This window comes from Chlorocebus sabaeus, chromosome 28 (assembly GCF_047675955.1).
Source record: "Chlorocebus sabaeus isolate Y175 chromosome 28, mChlSab1.0.hap1, whole genome shotgun sequence".
Classification (NCBI taxonomy): Eukaryota; Metazoa; Chordata; class Mammalia; order Primates; family Cercopithecidae; genus Chlorocebus; species Chlorocebus sabaeus.
The window spans coordinates 18,512,653-18,531,910 of NC_132931.1; the positions used below are offsets into that span (position 1 = coordinate 18,512,653).

The 19,258-nt window shown below is 47.1% G+C and overlaps 1 long non-coding RNA gene across 1 annotated transcript; it reads left to right on the forward strand.

The window, feature by feature from the left end:
- Positions 1-1,010: 1,010 nt before the first annotated feature.
- LOC119622709 (uncharacterized) lies at positions 1,011-18,912 on the forward strand. Its single transcript, XR_005239288.2, has 4 exons — positions 1,011-1,092; positions 1,317-1,434; positions 10,817-10,904; positions 18,627-18,912. It is a non-coding gene; the product is annotated as an uncharacterized lncRNA (long non-coding RNA).
- The last annotated feature ends 346 nt before the right edge of the window (positions 18,913-19,258 follow it).

A 19,258-nucleotide genomic window follows, 5' to 3' on the forward strand; every position in this document is an offset into this window, starting at 1 on the left:
GGCTACACTCCCACCAGTGCTGTGACAGTTTACAAATGCCATGGCAACGTCAGGAAGTTCCCCTATGTGATCTAAAAGGGAGAGGCATGAATAATCCACCCCTCGTTTAGCATAGCATCAAGAAATCACCATAAAAACGGGCAACCAGCAGCCCTCGGGGCTGCTTTGTCTATGGAGTAGCCATTCTTTTATTCCTTTACTTTCCTAATAAAGTTGATTTCGCTTTACTCCATGGACTCGCCCCAAATTCTTTCTTGCATGAGATCCAAGAACCCCCTCTTGGGGTCCGGATCGGGTCCTGTAACACAGGCTCACCTGCTCCTGTTTAACGGATACCCCCTAGGGCTCCTCCGAAGGGGCCAGCTCCAAGTCTGGGTTGGACCCCTTTCCTCTGTGATCCTGGCTTCCTGTTGCCAAGGGAAGAAACCGTCCAGAAAGGCCCTCTCCCAGAGCCCCCTAAACCCTTGAAGGAGGATCCCTGATCCCTCCAACATCATGCTGTAGTTTTCTCCCTACAAACAACTCCATCGACTTCCTTTTTCTCCAGGGAGAGTTCAGGGACCTCTCCGTGGTGAGTTAAACATCCCATCTCTACTAAAAAAAAAAAAAAATACAAAAAAAACTAGCCAGGCAACGTGGCGGGCGCCTGTAGTCCCAGCTACTCGGGAGGCTGAGGCAGGAGAATGGTGTAAGCCCGGGAGGCGGAGCTTGCAGTGAGCTGAGATCCGGCCACTGCACTCCAGCCTGGGCGACAGAGCGAGACTCTGTCTCAAAACAACAACAACAACAACAACAACAACAACAACAACAACAACAAAACATCAAATCCCTATAAAAACTGCTCTGGATTCTACCTTGGTTCTCAGCATCTGGCAAAAACATTTGCAGACCAAGGTCTCTGAGCACATCTTGCTGGGGGTTTTTGTTGTTGTTGTTGTTGTTTGTTTTTTGTTTTTTGTTTTTTTTTTGGGGGGGGAGCTCTCGTGATTTCTAAATTACATCATGGGTCAGAGTGGAATGGAGGGAGTCAGAGTGCCATCCTTTTAAAAAACATGAACCGTTTCAAGCACAGCATTTGACGGAGGGTAGACGGTACGAACTTGATCCCACAGGCCTAGTTACTTGCCTTGTGCAAGGTCCCCCCGCTCCCCTTCCCGCTTGGAATCATCTTTGTCTAGGAAAAGGATTTCACGCCGGGTCTTTGAGAACACCTCTCAGGCCTGACCGTGGCCTTGGGAAGAAGACTCCCAGCCTGAGGGTGTTGTTGAGAGTTTTAATGTCCCCTTTAGGGACATCTTTGCCTTTCTTTCTTTCAGAAGGGGAATCAATTCTGGACAGGAGGATACCTCCCTGCCTTTGCCCTCCCTGCCTTCCCCTACATCCTTCTCTGGAAAGGAGACTGAGGATGAGAATGACCTCCCTCCGCAGGACGAGGTGGGCACGGATTTAATGAAGGATTTCACTCTCATTCGGGCTCAGCTGCAAGCAGGGCAGATGGGGCTGAGCAGGGGTGTGTGGTGGGGTCTGCTCTGGGGAGATGGGAGCAGGAACATCTGCAGAGTGGAGGCAGGAGGGTTGGAGAGCTCGGGGCCCAGACAGTTCTCAGGCAATTCCTGGGAGGCTGGCTTTGATACAATCCCAGAATCTGGTTCAGTCAAAGCAAAGGGATGAATGTGTTAGCTGGAACACGGCCCTGAATTCTCCCCAGGAAATTCACTGAAAGCGAGATTTAACCCGCGAGAGTTCCAGCCAAACAATGAATCACTTGACTTCCCTCCCATCTTTCGTCTTTCGCAGCCCACGTTTCGCTTTCCTACCTTGGATTAGATAAATTAATGCAGAACATCCGGAAACTCCTGGGGCTCTTTGAAGTTTTCAAAGGGCCTCTGCCTACATTGTCTCCTGTGATCCCCCTGGCAGCCCCCACAGGTGAACGGGGCGAGGAGGTTGGGGTGTGGTCCTCATACAAATGGAGACACAGCAGAACACTAAAGGTGAATGACTTTCCCCAGGTCCCAGCCTGAGGATCAGAGCCCAGGTCTCCCACCTCATTGCTCGGTGGTTCTGGAGTTCAGGCAACTTCTTACCATGGTGTAGGGAGAAGCGTGAACCCGAAGGTTGGAGCCGTGTCTTAGACAAATCACTTCTTTCCCCTGGGCTGTGTCTCCTCTTACTCTTTTTGGTTTTTTTTGAGGTGGTCTCACTCTGTTGTCCAGGCTCACTGGGCAGTGGCAGTGGCACAATCTTGGCTCACTGCAACCTCTGCCTCTCAGGCTCAAGTGATCCTCCCATCTCACCCTCCAGAGTAGCCAGGATGAGAATGACCTCCCTTCGCAGGACGAGGTGGGCACGGATTTAATGAAGGACTTCACTCTCAGTCGGGCTCAGCCGCAGGGAGGGCGGATGGGGCTGGGCAGGGGGCTGTGGTGGGGTATAGCTAGGACTACAGTTGCATGCTACCACACACGGCTAATTTTTATACTTTTTGTAGAGATAGGGTCTCACTGTGTTGCCCAGGCTGATCTGGAACTCCCAGGCTCAAGCAGTCCTCCTACCTCAGCTTCCTGAGTAGCTGGGACTACAGGCTCACACCACTACACTTGGCCGATTTTTAAATTTGTTTATAGAGTCGGAGTCTCGCTATGTTGCCCAGGCTGGTCTAACACTCCTGTCCTCAAGCAATCCTCCTGCCTCAGCCTCTCAAAGTTCTGAGATTACAAGCGTGAGCCAGTGCACCCAGCCTCTCCTTTTTTTTAATGGCTGGGCTGGGCTCTCTAGAACTGTGCTGTCTAACGTGGTTGCAACTAACTCCACGTGACTTTTTAAAGTTAAACTAATTTAAACTAAATAAAAATTAAAAACGGGTTCCTCAGTCTGACTAACCCCATCCAAAGTGCTCAGTAACTGCATGTGACTAATGGCTCCCATATTGGATGGCACAGAAATAACATTTCCGTCATCACAGAACGTTCTATTGTCCAGCAACGGGACAGGGCTGGTCAAACTGCAGCCTCAGGGCAAATGCAGTCTGCTGCCTGTTTTTGTAAATAAAGTTTTGTGGAAACAGGGACACACCGATTTATTTATATATTGTCTTTGGCCCCTGTCAGGCAACCAGTGCAGATCTGAGTAGCTATGACCGAGATGATAAGGCCCAAAAGACCTATTCACTGTCGGGTCCTTTACAAAAAGCATGCCGACTTCCGCTCTGGAAGATGGAAAATCTCCAGAGTTCCACCCAGACCACTCAGTGTCATTCAGAGGCGCAGAATCATCCCACACCGCAGAGATCCCGCCTCTCCCTGTCCCAGGTATTGGGATTCATGGAACACATCTGCCTGTGTGTGTGTTTCCAGAAAGGAAATGTAGTTCTTCATTTTTTTTTATTTTTGAGACAGGGTCTCGCTCTCTTCCCCTGGCTGGAGTGCAGTGATGTGATCGGGGCTCACTGCAGCCTTGACCTCCTAGACTTCCGTACTCAAGTGATCCTTTTGCCTCAGCCCCACCAGTAGCTGAGACTACAACAGGCACGAGCCATCACACCTGGTTAATTTTTTTTTAATTTTTAGTACAGGCAGAGGGTCTCACTATGTTGCCCAGGCTGGTCTGGAACTCCTGGGCTCAGGTGATCCTCCGGTCTCGGTCTCCCAAAGTACTGGGATTACAAACGTGAGCCACCACGCCCAGCCCTAATAATTTTCAATTCAGGGCCAATCTCATTTCATCTGTTCCTCTACCCACTTTAGATGAGCCCTCGATTCTTTTGAAGCAGATTTCAGTCATTCTGTCACTTAATATGTAAATATTTCAGTATGCATCTCTCAAAAACATAAGCATGATACCAGTATCACAGCTAAAGATATTCACAATAATTCCTTAAACATATGTGCAGTGTTCAATGTTCCCTGATTTGTCTCGTAGATATTTTTTCTTGTATTATTTTAAAATCTGCTTTGGGATCTAAATCAGATCCATATGTTGTGATGGGCAGGTGGGTCTCTTTGCCTTCTTTAACCTATTACCCTCTCCCTCTTTTCCTTACAATTCACTTAAAGAAAAAATTGGATTATTTGTCCTATAGAGCTAGCCACAGCCTGCACAGTCTGCGATTATTATTATTATTGAGACAGGGTCTTGCCCTGTGCCCCAGGCTAGAGTGCAGTATCACAGTCACGGATCAATACAGCCTCAAACTTTTGGGCTCAAGTGATCCTCCCACCTCAGCCTCCAGAGTAATTGGGACTGCAGGCATATGCCAACACACAGATAATTTTTATATTTTTTGTACCGATGGAATTTTGCCATGTTGCTCAGGCTGGTCTCCAACTCCTGGCCTCAAGCGATCCACCCACCTCGGCTTCCCAAAGAGCTGGGATTACAGGCCACAGTCTGGGTTTTGATGATGACATCTCCATGGTGTCATCTGACAGGTTCTTCTGTCCTCTTCATTTTCTGTAGCTCAGTAGTTGGATCTAGTGTTGATCACATTCAGTTTTTGGGGTTTGGCAAGAATATTTCATAGTGTAGTGTCCTGTCCTTCCACTGGGGGGCACAGAGTGCTTGGTTTGTGTCGTTTTTAGAGGTTGTTCATAGTCTTTAGTGGTCATTGCTTAGATCCATTAGTTCATTAGGACATGTAAAATGCTGATATTCAAATTCTACATTCCTCTTCCTTAATTAACTAGAATACTTCCATAACAAGGACCTTCCCCTTATCAACCATTTGGTCACGCTGATGTATCATTGCCATAAGAAAGGTAGGATAAAGGCTTAAATTTTTTTCCTTTTACTGACCAGTTTTCAAAATAATGAGGGGGTATCCTACTATCCTCCAAAGGTGACCAATGAGGGATTTTTTTTCTTCTTTTTTTACGAATCATGAATTCATGGACTTAAACCCATTCACTTTGTTTCAATCCATTCAACTAGTCAACCTCAAGGATGCCAAGGTGTGGAAGAGAATGTGTTGAGTCAACTCTTCCTACATCACTGACCAGCCAACTTCTGAGCACAAAAGCTGTCAGGCTGGCTGGGGCCAGAGTCCCCTCACCTTTTCACAGGCCATAGGAGAGTGTCCTCCTATAACTCACCCTGGTCAACCCAAGACCTGCTCGTGTGCAGATGCATGCTTCAGAGACAGAGCAGCAGGATGCTCTAGAACTAAGCCAGGGGGTGGGAGGGGCCAGGCACCTCTCTTGCTCAGGATTGAGACACCAGGCAGGATGCAGGGGCTCCTATCTGTAATCCCAGCCCTTTAGGAGGCTGAGGCAGGAGGATCACTTGAGGCCAGGGGTTTGAGGCTGCAGTGAGCCACGATCGCACCACTGCACTCCAGCCTGGGCACCACAGGCAAGATCTCATCTCTACAAAAAATTTAAAAAATCAGCAGGGCATGGTGGTGTGCCCCTATAGTCCCAGCTACTTGGGAGGCTGAGGCAGGAGAATCATTTGAGCCCAGGAATTTGAGGCTGCAAAGAGCTGTGATTGATTGCACCACTGCACTCTAGCCTGGGAAACAGAGTGAGACCCTGTCTCAAAAAAAAAAGGAGTGAGACACTTGTATTCCATTTTTCATGGTGGGGACGTCCCCTGTTGGGCTACGGTTAATGCAAGCACTGATCCTAAGCCTTAAAATACACACACACAAACATACACATCACACACACACACCCCAGCGTGCACACAACTGCTGTTCATGAGGAAAAATCATTTCCAGGCTTCTGTTCCCACCTGCTCTACACACAGATGCTCTTGTATCTCATAATTGGCCAACTTATCTAGTTTGATAAGGAAATAGATTTTGCTTTAGAAGACACAGCTCCGTCTACCTCTGTGTAAGTTTCCTTTTTACTCTGCCCACCTCAGAACTCAGGCTGTTCCCAAGCAGTGAACTAACAGGAGAATGTCTAGTTTAAGGGAGATTTTTAATGCCATTCCCAAACCCTACAGGTACTCACCAGTATTCTGTTTATTTTATTTGCTCATTCCCTGCTCAGGACAGGATATTGAAGGTGAATTATTTATACTCCAAGAAACCAAAAGAAAGAGAGAGGGAAAAAAAGCAAGAGCAAGGAAACAGTAATTTCTGTATGGCTGTTTTTCAGGTTTCTGCCGATCTTACTAAAAATATTTTATCCTTACTCCATTTTTGTACAGAAAATGTCATGTGTGTGCTGCCACTGAAAAGCAACGTTACTGATTTATTTAAAATATTTATACTGAATTGCCACATTAAGATAGACACATGCATTAGCAGGAGTGATTCAGAACAATGTGCCCACGAAGTTTATTTTTGAATCAAAGTTGAGAAGGCTGTGTGTCTACAAACATCAAATGACTCATTTTTCGCTAATTACTGACACCTGCAGCTGATTCACTCTCTGCTAAAACTCAGCATTTCAGTTAATTTCTGCTCTAATTAGTGTGGTAACAAATGCATCTCCTACTTGATATAGAAATACAGAAGGCTGCACAATGACTCTGGGGGCTTCCAACTTTCTTCCGAAAATTCTAGCAGAGAAATCTAGAAATGCCAATGGTCAGGCTTCACGGCCTGACCTAGGTGTTCAGAAGTTCCTCCGCCAAAGGGCAGGGCTGCTTAGAAGTCAGGCAATCTCTTAAGATGGGGTAGTGGAGCGTGCGGGGGTTGGGGGTTAGAAAATCCTGGGTTTGCATTTCTGCTCTGCCATTCACATGCTGTGCAACCTTGGACAAATCACTTAGCCCCTCTGAGCCGTAAGATGGAGAGAAATGATGGGTCCCGTATCACTGGGATGTTGTCCAGGCAAAGTGCTGGGAACATGGGAAGTGGTCCATCCTCACTATTCCCATGGTTAAGACTCAAGATCAGACCGACTTTCCTTCCCTCCCTCCCTCCCTCCCTTCCTTCCTTCCTTCCTTCCTTCCTTCCTTCCTTCCTTCCTTCCTTCCTTCCTCCCTTCCTCCCTTCCTTCCTTCCTTCCTTCCTTCCTTCCTCCCTTCCTCCCTTCCTTCCTTTCTTTCAATGGAGTCTCGCTCTATTGCCCAGGCTAGAGTGCAGTGGTGCGAGGTGTGATCTCGGCTCACTGCAGCCTTTACCTCCCAGATTCAAGCAATTCTCCTGCCTCAGCCTCCCAAGGACTACAGGCACGTGCCACCACACCCAGCTAATTTTTGTATTTTTTTTTTCTTTAGTAGAGATGGGGTTTCGCCATGTTGGCCAGGCTGGTCTTGAACTGGTAAGCTCAAGCTCTCCGCCTGCCTCGGCCTCCCAAATTGCTGGGATTACAGACAGGAGCCACTGTGCCCAGCCCAGACCCTGTTTTCTCAACCCCCAAAACCACTCCTGCCAAAGTGACTCCTGCTTTGCGTTCCCCAGCCTTAGCTCCTGACAATTTCCACTGCCCCTGTGGTCCTGTCTGGCTCCGGCCTCCACCCAGCCCAAGATACGGTCTTTCTCTTATCTTAAGTGGGTCTTTTTCTTTCCCAAGCCCAACCCTCTGCATGGAGAACACACACACACACACACACACACACACACACAGAGAGAGAGACAGAGAGAGAGAGAGAGAGAGAGAGAGAAGGGAGGAAGAAGAAAAAAGATAAAAGATTTGATAGCCACCATGTGTCTGGCACCCAGCACGTAATGACAATGATAATGTTTTCTCTGTTGCAAGCTGCTTTGCAGAGCTCTTTATGGCCAATGACTCATTAAATCTTCATGACTCCCGCGAGATACATACTCTCATTTCCCCATTTTATGGATGAGAAAACCGAGACTTTAGAGAAAAGTAGTCCAAGAAGATATAAACGGACAATTCACAGAAGGGGACATCAACATTGCCTTTCGGGCTTAGAAAGAGTTGCTCAGCCTCACAAACAAGGAAGTGCGAATTAATTATGGGATACTATTTTTCATCTATTAGTCTAGAAAATGAACAGAACGGTAACTTCCAATGCCACAAGAATATGCGAAACCGGGTACTCAAATTCCTTGTTCATGAGTGTGAACTGCTTTAAACTTTACACAAATTAACCTTACAATGTCTATTAAAATTTAAAATGCATGCTCTTTGAGCAAGAAACCTCACTTTTGGGAATCTATCCTACGAAAGTAAAACCAACGACGCATGAAAAACATAGAGGAGGATGTTTATTGTAGCACTGTTTGGGACAAGGAAAATGAATGATTTTTTTTTTTTCCTCTTTTTTGAGACAGAGTCTCGCTGTGTCGCACAGGTTGGAGTGCAGTGGCACAATCTCAGTTCACTGTAACCTCTGCCTCCCAAATTCAAGTAATTCTCCTGCCTCTATCTCCTGAGTAGCTGGGATTATAGGCGCACACCACTACACCTGGCTAATTTTTGTATTTTTAATAGAGACAGGGTTTTACCATGTTAGCCAGGCTGGTCTTGAACTCCTGACCTCAGGTGATCCTCCCACCTCAGCCTCCCAAAGTGCTGGGATTACAGTTGTGAGCCACTGTGCCTAGCTGGAAAATGAATGAGTTTTACTGCATGGTTTGTAGTGGAGGAAAAAGCAACAACCAAGGATGGTATATTATTGTTTGGAGTGGGGGAAAATAGAAACAAAGTAAATTTTCATCTATAGAGTAGCTGGATTCATTTAGACATATCCATATTATAGAATACTATGTAGCAGTTTAAAATAATGAATTGAAACTCTACTGCTGGATTGCTGAGTGAAAAATCAACCCAGCCCGCTCCTTGAAACATGTCACAAGTAGAACAACGCTTTTGAATAATGAGATACCATGTTTCATTGTATTGGGGGGGAAATACCAAACTGCATTCCAAACCCGTTCAAACTCCCTCAGCAATTTCCAAAAAGTACTAAAGTTGTCTCCAACCCCCATATGACAATCCACCAAGCATTTTTGCATAACATTGAGCATTTAAAACACCAATACAGAGCGGGGCAGATTGCTTGAACTCAGGAGTTCGAGACCAGAAGACTGGGCAACATGGAGAAACCCTGTCTCTACAAAAAAAAAATAATAATAAAAAAAAATAATTAGCTGGGTGTGGTGATGCACACCTGTAGTCCCAGCTACTTGGGAGGCTGAGGTGGGAGGATCCTTGAGACCAGGGAGGTCAAGGCTGCAGTGAGCTGTGATTGTGCCACTGCACTCCAGCCTGGGTGACAGAGTGAGACCCTGTCTCTAAAAAAAAAAAAAAAAAAAGCAAAGACAAAAACAGAGAACCCTGATAACCTAATTAAATGATTATGTTATTAATAATTAATTAGCAATAATTAATTAATATCTAGTGATAATTAATTAATAATGAATGCATAATAATTAATTGATAATTAATTAAATAACTAAATAGCCCGGGATGAACACAATAGAGGGCACGTGTGTCTGCATTCATTGAGAATGTTTTCTTCCTCGCCCGTAATTAGTGAACTCTGTGACATAAGCAAATGGGGAAATGTTATCTGAAAGATACACGATACATGCAAGTAAGGCTTAGCAAAATGAAATAAACAAGGGGACTTTTAATAATGGTGGTTTCCTGATTGGAGTGTTATCTGAATGAGGGGACAGCCCCACTAGTCCCCTATCTCTCTGACTCCCGGCCCACCCAGGTGCTTCCCCCTGCAGCCCTGCGTGGGCTGCCTCCGGTTTTCAGAAGTCAGTGAGTGTAAACTTTCTTCCTGGCAGTCATTCCCGTGTCTGCAAAGTCTTAGCATTTCAGATTAAAGCAATTCCCAGGTGTGTGAAAACATCAGGCCTGTTTGTGGGGCAGAGTCTTGGCCGGGGTGGGGAGAGACGGGAGATGTGTGTCATCCTTCTTGGCACTCACAGGGCCGTGGGAACAAGAGGCTTGGAAAGGAGCAAGTGGAGCACGGTGAGGTGGGGACTGCAACAGGGGAGGGGCAGCTGCAGGAGCCCTGGGGGCCTAGAGGGGCCACAGCCCCTCGCTGCAGGCCAGAGTGAGGTCTGAGGGCTTCTCGGAGGAGGGAGGTTGTAAGTACATGGTGGGGAAGGTGCAGACGTCTGTCAAGGGCACCCACAAAGGTGATGCAAGAGGAAACGTTGTGGTTGGGAGACCAGGGCCGGTCCAGAGACTGGCCAGTGAGAATAGGAAAGGCTTCTGACATCCACAGGGCCTGGTTGTGGCAATCCTGATGAAACCTGCTAGGCTGTCTGGACCCTGCCCATTAGGCAAAAGGAGCCACTCAAGAAGATCCCGCCCAGCTGATGCCAGTTTCGGCTGAATCTGGTCTGTGGCTGGGGGCAGATTGGGAGAAATCAATGCCTCACTCAGTTTTTTTGTCGGGATCAATGGACGGCTGCCGCTTGCAGATGTTGCATCTGGGATAAAGTGAAGGGACAAGTTTGGAGCCAGGGCTTTGGTGGCCGAAATGTGTGTGTGTTGGGAGAGCAATGAGCCAGGAAGCTCCCCTGCCGGCTTGGAAGGTGGGTGGGTGTTGGAGTATTTCATGAGCAGGGCCACAAGGTCAGCACTGGGTTTGGGAGTAGACACTCCTTGTGAGAAGAAGGCATCCTGACCCGGTGCAGTGGCTCACGCCTGTAATCCCAACACTTTGGGAGGCCAAGACACGAGAATTGCTTGAGCCCAGGGGTTCAACTTCAGCCTGGGTGATATGGTTTGCATCTGTGTTCCCACCCAAATCTCATGTTGAATTGTTAGCCCCAGCGCTGCAGGTGGGGCCTGATGGGAAGTGATTGGATCAAGGGAGAGGACTTCTCCCTTGCTGTTCTCGTGATACTGAGTGAGTTCTCACGAGATCTGGTTGTTTATGTAGCATCTCCCCACTCTTTCTCTTCCTCCTCCTCCGGCCGTGTAAGACGTGTTTGCTTCACCCTTGCCTTCCACCATGATTGTGAGCTTCCTGAGGCCTTCCCCAGCCATACTTCCTGTATAGTCTGTGGAACGGTGAGTCATTTAAACCTCCTTTATTTATAAATTACCCAATGTCAGGTAGTTCTTTATAGCAATGCAAGAACAGACTAATACACTAGGAAACATAGCAAGACCGCTACATCTCTACAAAATAACAACAACAAATTAGCTGGGCATGGTGGTGTATGCCTATAGTTCCAGCTACTCAGGAGGCTGAGGGAGGAGGATTGCTTGAGCCCAGGGGTTAAGGCTGCAGTGAGCTATAATTGAGCCACTGCACTCCAGCCTGGGTGACAGAGTGAGACCCTGTCTCAAAACAACAAAAAGGCCAGGTGCGGTGGCTCATGCCTGGAATCCCAGCACTTTGGGAGGCCGAGGTGGGCAGATCACCTGAGGTCAGGAGTTCAAGACCAGCCTGGCCAACATAGTGAAACCCTGTCTCCACTAATAATACAAAAATCAGCCGGGCTTGGTGGCAGGGAACTATAATCTCAGCTACCCGGGAGGCTGAGGAAGGAGAATCACTTGAACCTGGGTGGCAGAGGTTGCAGTAAGCTGAGATCGTGCCACTGTATTCCAGCCTGGGCAACAAAGTGAGACTGTCTCAAAAAAAAAAACAAAAAACAAAAAAAGCCAGGCATGGTGGCACATACCTGTAATCCCAGCACTTTGGGAGGCCAAGGTGGGTGGATCACCTGAGGTCAGGAGTTGGAGACCAGCCTGGTCAACATGGTGAAACCACGTCTCTATTAAAAATACAAAAATTACCCGGGCATGGTGGCGGGTGCCTATAATCCCAGCTACTTGGGAGGCTGAGGCAGGAGAATTGCTTGAACCCAGGAGGCACAGGTTGCAGTGAGCCAAGATTGTGCCATTGCACTCCAGCCTGGGTGACAAGAGCAAAACTCCATCTCAGCAAAAGCTGAAATTAGTGAAGGGAAAGCTTGAAATCACCCGTGCTGTATTCTCACCAATGTAGGTCAACCTCATCAAAAAACTCACTTCCTGTCTCTCCAGTTCTGTCTCCCTGTCTTCTTTTTTCTCCTTTTCTCCTCCCTAAGATATGTTTTGAGCATCAAGTATTGGGCAGCCTACACATGACATTAAGGAGAACCTGGCAATAATTGTAGGTGACGTAACATTCATGAATGAGATCCTTGGTTTTAACTTTACTACTCAGAATGTGAATCTATTTCTCCAAAACTAGGGTGGAATCCTGAATAGAGGCACATGTGAGAGACAAAGCTCTAGGCTGGGCGCAGTGGCTCATGCCTGTAATCCCAGCACTTTGGGAGGCCGAGGTGGGAGGATCACTTAAGCACAGGAGTTTGAGACCAGCCTGGGAAAGACAGCCAAACCCAGTCTCTACCAAAAAAAATATGTATATTTAGAAAGCAAAAATTAGCCAGGTGTGGACACATGCACCTGTAGGGTCAACTACTTGGGAGGCTGAGGCAGGAGAATCGCTTGAGGCCAGGAGGCAGAGGTTGTAGTGAGCTGAGATCGTGCCACTGCACTCCAGCCTGGGCGACAGAGCAGGGCCCTATCTAAAAAAAAAAAAAAAAAAAAAAAAAAAAAAAAAAATCTGCCCATATGAGTTGAGCAACCTCATGAAGATATCCTTTCTGAGCTTGTTTTCCCAGCTCTAAAATACAATACAAACTATCCCGCAGGGTGTATTAGGACCCAATGAAATTACTGTGATAGGGCTATTATTGCCTTTCTTTTTATAGCCATTCTTATTTTTGACTTTGGAGGTATCAAATATTCAGCCCATGCCAGAGTGAGGATCTCCTTTTCACCTTCTGTCTAAATTGTGCCTTGAATCTGTTTCACGCTCGGTGCGAACTGGGTGAGACTGTTTTTGTAAAACCCAAACCCTGGCAACCCCACAACACCTGACCTCGAGCTGGTTTCCACAGCCTGAATCCTTCCTCTCTAATTTGCAAACAACTTTCTTAGTAAATGATTACAAAGCAGAATGCAATCCCTTCTATAAGAGATATGACTCAGAACAAATTGTAGGCGCGTTTTTCCTGCTCATTTTTCTCCTGCGTGGTGCGTGCTGCATCATCTTAAAGATCTCTTGTTTGACAGTCAAGTGCATTAGTGTAGACAAGTGTGATATTTCTTCTCTTGTAATAATTATTTCCTCTTATAATTTCTGAGTTGTATCATTGCTTCTAACATCATCCCCCCAGCCCTTAAACATAAAGATTTCCCCTGGACGCCACTAGCAATGTTCCATGCAAAATGAATGACATCAGCAGAATAGAACAAACTTGTAGAAAGATCTTCTAGGAAGAAAGCAAATAAGAAGATCATAGGAAAAGCTTATAGAAAGATCAGCTAAGGGCTGAGACAGGCGGATCACAAGGTCAGGAGATTGAGACCATCCTAGCCAACATGGCAAAACCCATCTCTCTTAAAAATACAAAAATTTAGCTGGTCGTGGTCGCGCGCCTGTAGTCCCAGCTACTCAGGAGGCTGAGGCAGGAGAATCGCTGGAACCTGGGAGGTGGAGGTTGCAGTGAGCAGAGATCACGCCACTGCACTCCAGCCTGGCAACGGAGCGAGACTCCGTCACAAAAAAAAAAAAAAAGAAAATCATCCAAGCAGGAAGAACATTGCTTTGCAAGAAAAATACCTACTTACTCATTTAACAACAGTTCCAAACAAAAGCAGTGTGTTCATCAAAGTTTCGGGCAGCTTATATCATCTCTAATTATAATATAATTTTTAATGGTGGTAACCTGATGATTACATTCACAATGTTTGTTTATCAAAAGGTCTGAGGGGCCACCAAGAAACTCTTTCAGCAGTGCTCTGTACACTAATGAAGTTGCAAAGCTCTCAAATGCAGAGAAGACATAAAAGTTATGGCAATAAAAGAGCTTAAATTCCCCGAGCCCGAAGTGCTTGCCTACTCCATCACCGGCCATCAATAGGTACTTTGCTCTGAGGACGTCAGGTGGTATTAGCAACCTGTGGATTTGGTGGAGGGGAGCCCAGAAGCCAGGAAGTCACTGATGGGCCAGGGCTAGAGTCACAGGTGATGGTGAGACCCAGGCTATTCAAAGTATGGTCCCCAGACCAGTTGCCTGGCATCACTTAGGAGCTTGTGAGAGGTGCAGAATGAGGCCACCCAGACCTGTAGCATCAGAAACTGCTAAGGGCACGATGGCTCACATCTGTAATCCCAGCACTTTGGGAGGCCAGGGTGGGCAGATCACTTGAGGTCAGGAGTTCGAGACCAGCCTGGCCAACATGGTGAAACCCCATCTCTACTAAAAATACAAAAAGCAGCCAGGTGTGGTGGCACACGCTTGTAGTTCTAGCTACTTAGGAGGCTGAAACAGGAGAACCGCTTGAACCCGGGAGGTAGAGGTTTCAGTGAGCCAAGATGGCACCACTGTACTCCAGCCTTGGTGCCAGAGTAAGACTCCATTTCAAAAAAAAAAAAAACTGCCAATGCACAGGTGACCCACATGCTCATTAATGTTTGAGAAGCAGAGGTTTAGGAAACAGCTTTTGGAGAAATCAAACCAAGAGAGGGGTAGGAATTGCAAGAGGTGGCCCTGGAATGTGAGGCTGTGACCAGCATGACCTTATCTTAGCTCATTGTACCTGCAATTAAACCTTTTGTCCAAACAAGATCTGATTCTGAGTTTCCAAGTAGATATGAACTTGGGAGAGGACAGCATTTAACCCAGTGCAGAGGAGAAGACTTGCAAGAACCACACACAGGGCATTGGGACTCCTGAGTTCAGCTCCTGGCTGGGGCTACTCCAGGGCATTCTGTTTCCATGTGCATTTTTAAAAAATGGTCATTGAAATCTTTTTTTTTTTTTGAGACAGAGTCTTGCTTTGTCACCCAGGCTAGAGTACAGTGGCATGATCTCGGCTCACTGCAATCTCTACCTCCCGGGTTCAAGCGATTCTCCTGCCTCAGCCTCCAGAGTAGCTGAAATTACAGGTGTGTTCCGTGTCTGGCTAATTTTTGTGTGTTTAGTAGAGATGGTGTTTCACCATGTTGGTCAGGCTAGTCTCGAACTCCTGACCTTGTGATCCACCCACCTCGGCCCCCCCAAAGTGCTGGGATTACAGGCATGAGCCACCGTGCCTGGCCGGTCATTGAAATCTTTTACATGCTAAAGTGGCAGAGAACACACTGAGGACAGATGAAAAGGCATCTGATGAGAAGGGACTGAAATTCCACTCTCCTTGAGCATGCAGACTTCTCTGACCTGGTCCCTGGGAGAGGCCCCAAGCCTCTCCACTCCCATCTCCTTGTATTTAAAACCGAGCTAATAACTTGGAACTCCCTCGCAGGAATAGTGGAAAGAACTGGTGTTTAAAATAAAATGATTCTCAACAGTGTTGCAAATGCGAGTTGCCTCAGGAATACTAACTAGGAGGAAAACTATCAAGGTTCCTTCGATTCTAAATCTGGCAAGAGAAAGAGACGGGTGGGGCGGGGGGGGGGGGGGGGGGGGGAGAATGAGCTATTTTTAATTCCTGGCCAAGAAAAGAGTTTTTGTAAATCCACACTAATATTATGAGCTCAGCCTGTTCGAACAATGAATTCTGTTTCCATAATTGTCTTGTCCACGGTAACCACCATAGAAAGAACAAGAATCATGATGATTCCTAATGTAAATCTGCCTGGTTTCTGGGTGGCAGAGAAGGGTGGGCTGCTTTCAGAGCTCCGGGAGAGCCCTGAGGGAGGGGGGACAGTGGCCTCTGCTGGGGTCAAGCCATATGATTCGTAATTAATATTTAACACTGGTTTTCAAAACAAGTGACATGCCCCTTAATCCGTGCACATTATCTAAGGTCAGGAACAGAAGAAATGCATTTATTGATTGATTCGCTTTCTCTGCACCCCCCCCCTGCCCCGCCCATGCCTGTATGTATATGTTAATCAATATTGCCTACAATATCCAGATTTTTTTTAAAAGGTCTAGATGCAACTGCAAACACAGCCAGTTCTCTGCTTTCCCTCTGTGCCACAGCCGAGGAAAGCATGTTGGCAGGAAATTCACTTGTTCAAGGAGCTGGCTTCAGCCCCCTTCTGCCACCAGACCCACTCCAGAACAGATTCCCTATTCACGGGAGAAGAGGACCATAGAAATTCAGTATGTAGTTTCACATGGGTTCTTTTATTTTTTTTAAGAAATGTTCAAAACACAGAAAAGGGCAGAGAATAACAGAACACGTTCCCAGGTTCTCACCACCCAAAATTGACAAATGCCAACATTTTCTGTCTTTGGGTTTTTGTTTTTGTTTTTGAGACAGGGTCTCGTTCTGTCACTCAGGCTGGAGTGCAGCGGTGCGATCACAGCTCATGGCGACATGGGTCTCCTGGGCTCAAGCAATCCTCCCAAGTAGCTGGGACCACAGGTGCACACCACCATGCCCGGCTGAGTTTCTGTTTTGGTGGTTTTTTTTTTTCCTTGGTAGAGATAGGATCTTCTTTGTTGCTCAGGCTGGTCTTAAACTCCAGGGCTCAAGTGGTCCTCCTGCCTCAGCCTCCCAAAGTGCTGAGACTACAGGCAGGAGCCTGTAATTCATATATTTCATATATTTATATTTACAAAAATATAAAGTGGGCCAGATTCGGTGGCTCACACCCAGCACTTTGGGAGGCCGAGGCAGGTGGATCACGAGGTCAGGAGATGGAGACCATCCTGGCCAATATGGTGAAATCCCATCTCTACTAAAAATACAAAAATTAGGTGGGCGTGGTGGTGCGTGCCTGTAATCCCAGCTACTTGGGAGGCTGATGCAGGAGAATCGCTGGAACTGAAGAGGTGGAGGTTACAGTGAGCTGAGATTGCACCACTGCACTCCAGCCTGGCAACACAGCGAGACTCCATGTCAAAATAAAATAAATAGAAAATAAATAAATAATATACATATAGTGAACAAAACATCACAGATCAAGTGAAGTCCCTTTCAGCCCCACATGGAAGGTCAGCCCCTCTCCCCTCTCTTGAGTCGGGGATGTGTCTCTACCCTCTTATAGGTGTACCCATGAACAATCTATAATATTGTTATAATATAGTTTGGGCTGCTTTGAGGTTCCTAGAACTTGTTTTATGTCACTCGACATTGAATTTTTTTATAATTACCTGTGTTATCGATGCACATCTAGTCTATCCATTTCAATTGCCTGTAGAAGTCTATCTTATGAAGGCACCGCGTCTGGTCCACCTTCCCCCATTGATGGACATGGAGTTGTCTCCCACTGTTTCCCATTTACAAACCATGAGTCTGCCATGCGTGTCTCCTGGTCTACATGTACCCATGGAATTTCTGGGTCATGGGGGCACGCAGGTTCAACTTCACCGGGTACTGCCCAGTTGCTCCAACCTGCATGTGCATCAGCAGGTCATGAGCGCTCCCTCTGCCCCACATACTCTCCAGCATTTACTACGGGCCAGCTTTTCTTCCTGATTGGAAACCATCTGACGGGTGATGGAGAGGAACGGTGCACACGGCTGTTTTCACATCACCATTCTGTGGCGTTCTCTGCTGGGGCTACTTAAATGCAGCAAAGGGGACAAAACCCAGAACAGACACTGGACGTGAGAAATCTGAAACTGGAGCGTCTATGTTGTTCCAAAGGGTGGATCTTCAGAGAGCTCACCACCAAGACTGCAGCCCCCACCACCCATCTGTCATGTCAGTCGAGCAGAGTAACACCAAGTAAGTACTTCGAAAATGAGCTATGGGTCTGGGAGGACCTGGGTCCTTGTGTTGGTTCAAGACTTTCCTTAGACAACTGACTTCACTCTGGTAACCTCAGTTCCCTCAGCAGTCAAAGAAGGACAATGATCTCAATCATATAAGAGTAAAAGATGCAGTTATCTATGCAGGGCTCGGCACATCACTTGGTATAGAGTGCTGAGAAAGACTATTATTTTTGAGACGAGCCCCTCCTCTGTTGCCCAGGCTGTAGTACAGTGGCACAATCATGGCTCTGTGCAGCCTCAACCTCCTGGACTCAGGTGATCCTCCAACCTCAGCCTCCCAAAGTGCTGCAATGGGATCTCCCATGGAGATCCTTGGCGATGTGTTTTTATTTTTTGTAGCAATGGGGTTTCACGACGTTGCCCAGGCTGGACGTGAGCTCCTGGACTCAAGTGATCCTCCTGTGTCAGCCTCCCAAAGTGCTGCAATTACAGGCATGAGCTACCATACCCAGTTTTATTAATAATAATAATACAGTGAAATGATTCAGAGTCTGGGTTCTGGAATTGGACTGTTTGGGTTACTTTCCTGGCTTTGGCCTCTTACTTGTTGTGTGTGTATCTTAGTTGTCTCATCTGCAAAATGGGGATGCAACGAATACCAACTTTTGTGAAAATCAAGTGCAATTGTGCATATAAAGGTCTTAGAACAAGGCATTATCCAGGGCCGGGCGCGGTGGGTCACGCCTGTAATCCCAGCACTTTGGGAGGCCGAGGCAGGTGGATCACGAGGTCAGGAGGTCGAGACCATCCTGGCTAACACAGTGAAACCCTGTCTCTACTAAAAATACAAAAAATTAGCCGAGCGTGGTGGCGGGCGCCTGTAGTTCCAGCTACTCGGAGGCTGAGGGAGGAGAACAGCGTGAACCCGGGAGGCGGAGCTTGCAGTGAGCCGAGATTGTGCCACTGCACCCCAGCCTGGGCGACACAGCGAGACTCTGTCTCAAAAAAAAGAAAGTATGATCCATAGCAAGTGCTCAATTGCTTATATTCCTAACAGAGCAGATTATGGATGGCAGAGCTGTACCTTGTGATTGAACAGAATCTGATCAGGAACCTTGGCCTGGAAGCTCAGCAGACTGAACGTTTCACAGTGTGATGCAGCTCATTTGAAGTCATCCAGACCACAAGAACTCCTTTCTCCTGACCTTTGACGTTGACTGGTGGCTGGTGCGCACCGTAGGGAGTGCTCCGAGGACCCAGAGGCTCTCCTTCCTCCCCCTGCCTGCCGCTGTGCCATCAGGGGGGTCTGGCCTCCAAAGGCCTGGCCAGATCCTGGGAGAAAGAAAAAAAAAAAAGACACAAAACGAGTAAGGGGAGTGCCTCCTGCAGAAGCTGCCCCATGCATGAGCACAGGAAGAAAACAAATCGGACCGGCTCTGTAGCAGAAATGCCGGCAGGAAGCAACATGAATTCTCCCCTCTTCTGAGATTTCCCCTGCCAGCGTTCTGAGTGATGATAAATCACTCATTTCTGACACGGCTGATTTTTCAAAGCATTTTTAGAAGAAGCATCCAGCCGTCACATTTCAAACATAATTCAAATGAGGGGAAGAAAATCCTGCAATGTTTATTATTAATTAAACAGGATTACAGGACCGACTTGGTAGAAATGGGCAGAGGAAATGCAGGC